This window comes from Pan troglodytes, chromosome 1 (assembly GCF_028858775.2).
Source record: "Pan troglodytes isolate AG18354 chromosome 1, NHGRI_mPanTro3-v2.0_pri, whole genome shotgun sequence".
NCBI lineage: Eukaryota > Metazoa > Chordata > Mammalia > Primates > Hominidae > Pan > Pan troglodytes.
Genome location: NC_072398.2, coordinates 41,663,827 through 41,671,337, shown reverse-complemented (window position 1 = coordinate 41,671,337; position 7,511 = coordinate 41,663,827). Strand labels below are relative to the sequence as shown.

Sequence of the window (7,511 nt, the reverse complement as noted above, 5' to 3'; positions counted from 1 at the left end):
TTCCCTTGGTGATGAATGAGTTCTTGTGAGATCTGGTTTTGTAAGAGTTTGTGGCAGTCCCCTGTCCCCCACTCTCTTGCTCCTGCTCTGGCCATGTGACACATCAACTTCTCCCTTTGCCTCAACTTCGCCCTTTGCCTTTCACCATAATTGAAAGCTCCCTGAGGCTTTACCAGAAGCCAAGCAAATGCCAACACTATGCTTCTGTAAACCCTGCATGAGCCAGTTAAGCCTCTTTTTTTTTTCCTTTCTTGTCAGACAGGGTCTCACTCCTGTCACTCAGGCTGCAATGCAGTGGTGTGATCACGGCTCATTGCAGCCTCAATTTCCCAGGCTCAGGTGATTCTCCCATCTCAGCCTCCTCAGTAGCTGGGACTACAGGTGCATGCCATCATGCCCAGCTAATTTCTTTTGTATTTTTTATAGATACAGGGTTTCACCATGTTGCCCAGGCTAGTTTTGAACTCCTGCACTTGAACAATTCACCTACCTTACCCTCCCAAAGGCCTGGGATTATAGGCTGAGCCACTGCACCCAGCCTAAACCTCTTTTCTTTAGAAGTGATCCACTCTCAGATATTTCTTTATGGCAATGCAAGAACAGCCCCTAACGCAGGCAGAAACTGTGTCTGTTTTCACCAGCTTGACTGAAAATTAACAATTCATGGGGGTTTATGTAGCATGCCAGAAGATTTTGGCTCTGGAATTGGAACAATTATCTCCAGATTGAGCACTGCTCTGGCCTCACCTAAAAAAATATTAAAATCAAGACCCCAAAAGATCATGTATTTTAGGTAAACTGCACAAAAGCATGAAGTGCAAGAATGTTTACAGAAGTACAAAAATATTCAGCACCCAATAAGGTAAAATTCAGAAAGTCTGCTATCCAATAAAAAAATTAGCAGTCATGTGCAGAAGCAAGAAAATACAGTCCACAATGAGGGGGTAAATCCATCATTTGAAACCTACTCAGACTGGCACAGATGTTGGAGTGAGCAGATAAGGACATTACACAATTATGACCATAGGTTGTATGTTCTAAAAGGTAAGTAAAGGCATGGAAAGTACAAAAAAAAGACCTAAGTTGAACTTTTGGAAGTGAAAACTACAACATCCAAAATGAAAAATACACTAGATAGGATTAACAGTGGATTAGACATTTCAGGAAAAAAGATGAGCAAACATGAAGACATAGTAATAGAAAGTATCCAAAATGAAACATAGAAAGAAGAGAAAAAAGGACAGAGCATCAGTGAGCTGTGGGATAATTTCAAGTGGTCGAATATATCTATGGAATTAGAGTCCTCAAAGATAAGGAGAGGGAAGGGAAGACAGAAAAAAAAAACAATTTAAAGAAATAATGGCCAAATATTTTACTAATTTGTTGTAAACCATAACACACAGACCAAAGAAGCTCAACAAATTACAGGCACAAGAAATATGAAAAAAAAATTCACCAAGTCACATTTTAATCAAGTCACTCAGAACCAATTTAAAAAATTATAAAAGTAATCAGAAATAAATATTTATGTACAGACAAAGAATGATATGAGTGAGAACACATTTATTGTCAGAGACAATATGTATTCATCTGTTCTCACACTGCTATGAAGAAATATCTGAGACTGGGTAATTTATAAAGAAAAGAGGCTTAATTGATTCACAGTTCCACATAGCTGAGGAGACCTCAGGAAACTTACAATCATGGCAAAAGGCAAAGGAGAAGCAGGCACCTTTGTCAGATCTGGGGGTCCGGGTCTAGCCCATGCTGAAGTATGAGGGAAGTGGGTGGATGGGCAGAAAGAACACTCAGGGGGCCTTAGGCAGGTGAATATGGTTTTATTCAGCAGCAGCTCTCATTAACAACTTTCTCACACTAGCTCTTTATGCTGTCTTCCCTGTCTCAGCTGCTTGAGCTAGGGGCTCCCACATACAGCTGCACAGCCGGCTCTGCCCTGCCTTTCAGGTCAGCAGCTTAACTCTTTCTGTCTCTGGGCACAAGCCAGTCGAGCTATGTCCTGGCTCCCTCCTGTTCATCTGCAAGATGAATAGCTCTGACTCTCTCTTTCTCTGGGCACAAGTGCACCTGCTATGTTGAGCCAAGCCGAGCCCACGAGCCCCTGTATAGCATTAGCAGGGCAATTATACCTTTCACAGGCAATAGTGGCTCAGAGCAAAGTATGAACTTATACAAACAGGTTATATAACAAGTGGAGGTTTGCACCTGTGCACCAGACTTGCTGATTCCTGCAGGCCTGGATATCCGCCTTGGTCTATTCTTTGACCAAAGCACATCCGTGTACCTTACATTCCATCCCCTAGGCCGAGGGAGACATAGGCCTTGGACACACAGGTTTGATACACAGGTTTGGCACACAGGCCTGATATATAAACTTTGGGCATGCAAACCCAATACATACACATAGGCTTGACACATAAGCCTGACCCATAAGCATTGGGCACGCAGGCCCAATGTATATACACAGGTTTGACACATACATAAGCTGTGATAAACTGCCCAGCTATTGGCACAGATTACCATAAGTGTTACCTTCTTGGTGATTACCATTTACATTGCTGTGAGTTTAGCTCATTAGCCACTTTGCGTACACTGGTTTTAAACCATATGGTGTCAGTACTAGGCTGGACTGCAACAACAGTCGAGGCAGCAGTAGCACCTTGGCTAGACCCATCTGTATACCATGCCCTATTAGGAATGGGGGGACGCTCTTCCTAATGGTGAAAGCATAGGGTCTAGGGATGCCTTAGGCCCCACAGTCTTATTTTGCATTAGGACTACAGGTCCCAAGACTTTTTGCAACTTTGCTGCTAAGGGACTTGGCATACTTTGCTGCTCCAAGTAGGCACCCCACTTTGCTAAAGTGGATGTCTGTGCCTTCCCTGTCTGGGGGGTTGTTCCCCATGAACACACCCCTCCCGCTACTAGGTAAGTGGCCCATACGATGACTGTAACCCATCCTGCCACACTTTTGGGAGCCTAAAGGGCAGCATATGCAGTTACTGTTTTCCCAGCTGAGGGGGTGGTTACCCATGAACACACCCATCCTGCTGTTACTAACTGCTTCTCTACCAAGAAATACTGGAGCTCAGCTCCCTTCCATAGTTGGGACCAAAAGCCTATTGGCATGCTCAGGCACTCCATGTGCTGCTATAAGCCCTAACTGAAACTCATTTGTGGTGACATGCACATCTAGCTTAAATGGGCACCTCTAGTCGACTACCCATTGGGCTTGTGCCTGCTAAATAACCTATGTGCCAGAAAGACTCTCTCAGCCACATCATCCAATCCCAAGCAAGAGTGGTGTTGCCACTTCTAAATCTGCAAGAGAATCAGAGGGGAGCATAACATCATTAATAAGACCGTGATATATGGTGGGGCTATGCATATAGCCCTGCAGCAACACTGTGAAAGTCCATCATCGCCCTCCTATGAAGACAAACTGTTCCTGGCTCTCTGGAGCAATGTTTATTGAGAGGAATGCATTGGTCAAGTCCACCACACAGTGGTACTGTCCCAGTTCTGTTGTCAAGCGATTCATCAAATCTGTGATGGAGGGTACAGTTGCATGCAGTGAGGGTGTTATTCAGTTTCCAATAATCCGCTGTCATCCGCCAAGACCCATCAGGCTTTCTGACCGGCCATACCGAGGAATTGTAGGGGCTATGGGTGCCACGCACTATTTGCACCTCTTCTAACTTCTGAATAGTCTCAGTTATATCGGTATGCCTCCCTGGCAAAAGGTATTGACGAGTGGAGGTAACCCATCGGGGTTGTGGCAGAACTTGGGGCTAATGATGTGTATGTCCCCGCAGTACCAGCTTTGCTACATGAACTGGGAGTCTGAATTCTCCGGCCATGGTGTATAAGTCCAGACCATGCAAAATGTTCACCCCCAGAATATATTCAGGTATGGGAGAGACATACACAGTGTACAGGTGGGGGGCCAAGCAGCCAATGCCAAGATGCAGGAACGCAGGTTTCACCTTCACTGACTGGCCCCCATAACCGTGAGTGAAAGCAGCTTTGCCCGGAAACTTATCCGGCTTCCCATAAAGAAGACAGCAGTGTGCACCAGTATCTACCAGTGCTAGGACCCACTGTACATTAGTTGGGGACGAGTGGATTACCAGCTCTACATATAGACTAGGGTCATCAGGCGCCCGCTCGGGCCGGGCACCTGGGCCAGTTCCCTAATCAAACAGGAAAGGCCCTGTATCTCCACCTGTCTGCAAATAGTCCTTGAGTTGCAATGTCCAGGCGGGAGTAGGTTGAACAACATTGTTTTGTCTCTTCTTGGGCATTCTCTGAAATTGTTGCTCCGGGGACAATTGCCTCCACAGAGCCAACAGCATTCCATTGGGTCGCCTGTCAGTTTTCTCCCAAGCAACCCCAGCTGCAATTAAATCCACATCTGCATGAAAGCCACCCACTGGGGCCCCTTTTTATCTCGTGGGGTGGCTACCGGTGGGGGCGGGGCACCTTCCCCTTCTTTATGGCGCGGACTTTCCGGTTCCACCGACCGCCTTCTGCTCCCCAAGGGCTGCCACAGCAGTAGTCATTTCATGTATGCAGCGCCCCACATATGGAGTGAGAACAGCAGCTACAGAGCCAAAAGCACTGGGGGGCGCTGAGCCCAGCACAAGAACCCTCACGTGGGAGGTAAAGCGTTCATTATTTGGCCCCTGGGTTTGCAGATCAAACACAGCCTGCCGCATCTCCCAGAGTATCTGCACCAAATCAGTACACGATTGCCGTTTACTCACAGTTTTTGGTATCTCTCCGGCATTATTCTAAAAAGTCCGTATGGCTGCCATTAGCCACTCAATTAACGTGTGGTCACCTTGCCTTTGTGACAACCGTTGGCGCAGCTGTAGCCGCTGATGAAGGGAGGAGTGAGTTGTGATAGAAGCCAGATTCTCCTTCCTGGAGGAGGCGCAAGAAATGCCATCAGCTCCTTCGGACACTGCCGGCACTGTTTACCTAACTCCCACAACTCAGCAGGGGTATAAGCACAATAAGAGGTGTGTTCAGGCGGGCGCGCGTTGGCTCACGCCTGTAATCCCAGCACTTTTGGGAGGCTGAGGCGGGCAGATCACCTGAAGTAAGGAGTTTGAGACCAGCCTGGCCAACGTGGTGAAACCCTGTCTCTAGTAAAAATGCAAAAATTAGCCGGGTGTGGTGGCAGGTGCTTGTAATCCCAGCTACTCGGGAGGCTGAGGCAGGAGAATCTCTTGAACCCGGGAGGCAGAGTTTGCAATGAGCCGAGATTGCGCCACTGCACTCCAGCCTGGGTGACAAGAGCAAAGAAATGTGTTCCACCACTTTGCTGGGGCGGGCGGGGGGCGGGGGTCGTCCCTGGGTTCTCCACTGGGGTCCCATCGGCTGCTTATGTTCTACCTTCTGACGGATTACAGGGTGAGCCCACAGTGGTGGAGGAGCCTTCTCCCTGTCAGCATCAGACGGAACGGGAGTCTCCAGCCAGGAGGACAGGCTCAAGGTCGAGCTGACAGCTGTTTCCAACTCCTGCTTCAGGCTGTTTGTCTGAGCCTCCAAGTGCCCTGTTTGCACCTGAAGGTCCCCCACCCCCAGGTCTTGCTCCAAGCTGTGCACTTGGGGCCCCAGGCGTGGGCTTGTGCCGGAAGGTCCCTTATCTGTGGGACTGGGCATGTACTTCCCTCAGTGCAGTCAGAAACGCCCATCTGACTCTGCCATCGAAGGTGCGTTCCTTCTTGGTGCTGTATGCTTCCAGCTGCTTTAGTGCTTTCTCCACACTCGGGGAAGACCTATCCACTGCCTTCCTCATTTCTACTGGGGCTCATCCAAGCAGCACCTCCGCCACCGGGTACCACAGCCCCCGCTAGTGCCTCATAGCCGACCCAGGAGTCCTCAGGGGCTAAACACCCACTCACCTCATCCTGCTGAAGACTCTAAATGTCAGGTCCACGACTACGCCAAATGTCACGCTCGGGGGACTGTAGGCAGGTGAATATGGTTTTATTCAGCAATAGCTCTCATTAACAGGTTTCTCACACTAGCTCTTTACACTATCCAGCCTGCCTCGGATGCTTGAGCTCGTGGCTCCCACATACAGTTGTGCTTCTGGCTGTCCCCTGCCTTTAGGGTCAGCAGCTTAACTCTTTCTGTCTCTGGGCACTAGTGGGCCAAGCTGTGTCCTGGCTCCCTCCTGTCCATCTCAAGACAGACAGCTCTGACTCTCTCTCTCTTTGTCTGGGTGCAAGTGTGCCTATCATGTCAAGCCATGTTGCACTGAGCCAAACCCCAAGAGCCCCTATAGAGCGTTAACAGGGCAATTATACCTTTTACAGACAATAGTGGCTCAGAGCCAAGTATGAACTTACACAAACAGGTTATATAACAAGTGGAGGTGTGCACTTGAGCACCAAACTCACCGAGTCATGCAGGCTTGGATATTCACCTCGGCCTATTCGTTGACCAAAGCACATTCATGTACCTACAACCTTCTTCACAGGGCAGCAGGACAGTGTGAGTGCAAGCAGTGGAAATGTCAGATGCTTGTAAAACCATCAGATCTCGTGAAACTCACTATCACGAGAACAGCATGGGAGAAACTGCCCCCATGATCCAATTACTTCCACCTGGTCCCACCCTTAACACATGGGGATTATGGAGATTACAATGCAAGATGAGATTCTGGGTGGGGATACAACCAAAACATATCACATATTCAAAAACTGAATTAATCACCAGCAGATTTACCTCACAAGATAATAGTAGTTAAAGTTTTTTTAGGAAGAAGGAAAATACCAGATGGAAATATTGACCTATCCAAAGGAATGAAGAGCACCAGAAATGGTAACTACATAGATAAACATATAAGGCTTTTTTCTTATTATTCAAACACTAAGGATATTGGAATTCTGAAATGAAATATGTTCAAACTATGCACCTGCCACCTAATTTTGCCCCACCCCATGGAATCTGAAGGCTACAACCTTCCCAAGAGTTTGAGGAATACATTGAGAGGAATTTCAGCATTCTTTAAGTCCCCTGTACTAGATTTCCTTTACAGGCCAGAAATTACAGTGGGAAATTCTGTCATCAAAAGGCCTCTTTGGCTGCATGAGGTGGTTCACACCTGTAATCTCAGCACTTTGGGAGGCCGAGGTGGGCTGATTGCTTGAGCCCAGGAGTTCCAGACTGGCCTGGGCAACATGCCAAAACCTGTCTCTACAAAAAAAAAAAAAAAAAGCCAGTCATAGTGGCACTCACCTGTGGTCCCAGCTACTCAGGGGTCTAAAGCAGGAGAATCACCTGAGCCCAGGAGGTCTAGGCTACAGTGAGCCATGATCATGCCTCTGCACTCCAGCCTGAGTGAAAGCACAAGACCCTGTCTCAAAAAAAAAAAAAAAAAAAAAAAAAGAAGGGGAGGGGAGGGGAGGGGAGGGGAGAAGAGGGGAAGGAAAGGGAAGGGAAGGGAAGGGAGGGAAAAGACCTCTTTGAATCCAGTG

General features: G+C 47.8%; 1 long non-coding RNA gene across 1 annotated transcript; it reads right to left on the bottom strand.

Moving 5' to 3' along the window:
* Positions 1-1,822: 1,822 nt before the first annotated feature.
* LOC134809947 (uncharacterized) lies at positions 1,823-5,997 on the bottom strand. Its single transcript, XR_010156802.1, has 2 exons — positions 5,931-5,997; positions 1,823-4,944 (listed from the first exon to the last, which is right to left on the bottom strand). It is a non-coding gene; the product is annotated as an uncharacterized LOC134809947 (long non-coding RNA).
* Positions 5,998-7,511: the final 1,514 nt, after the last annotated feature.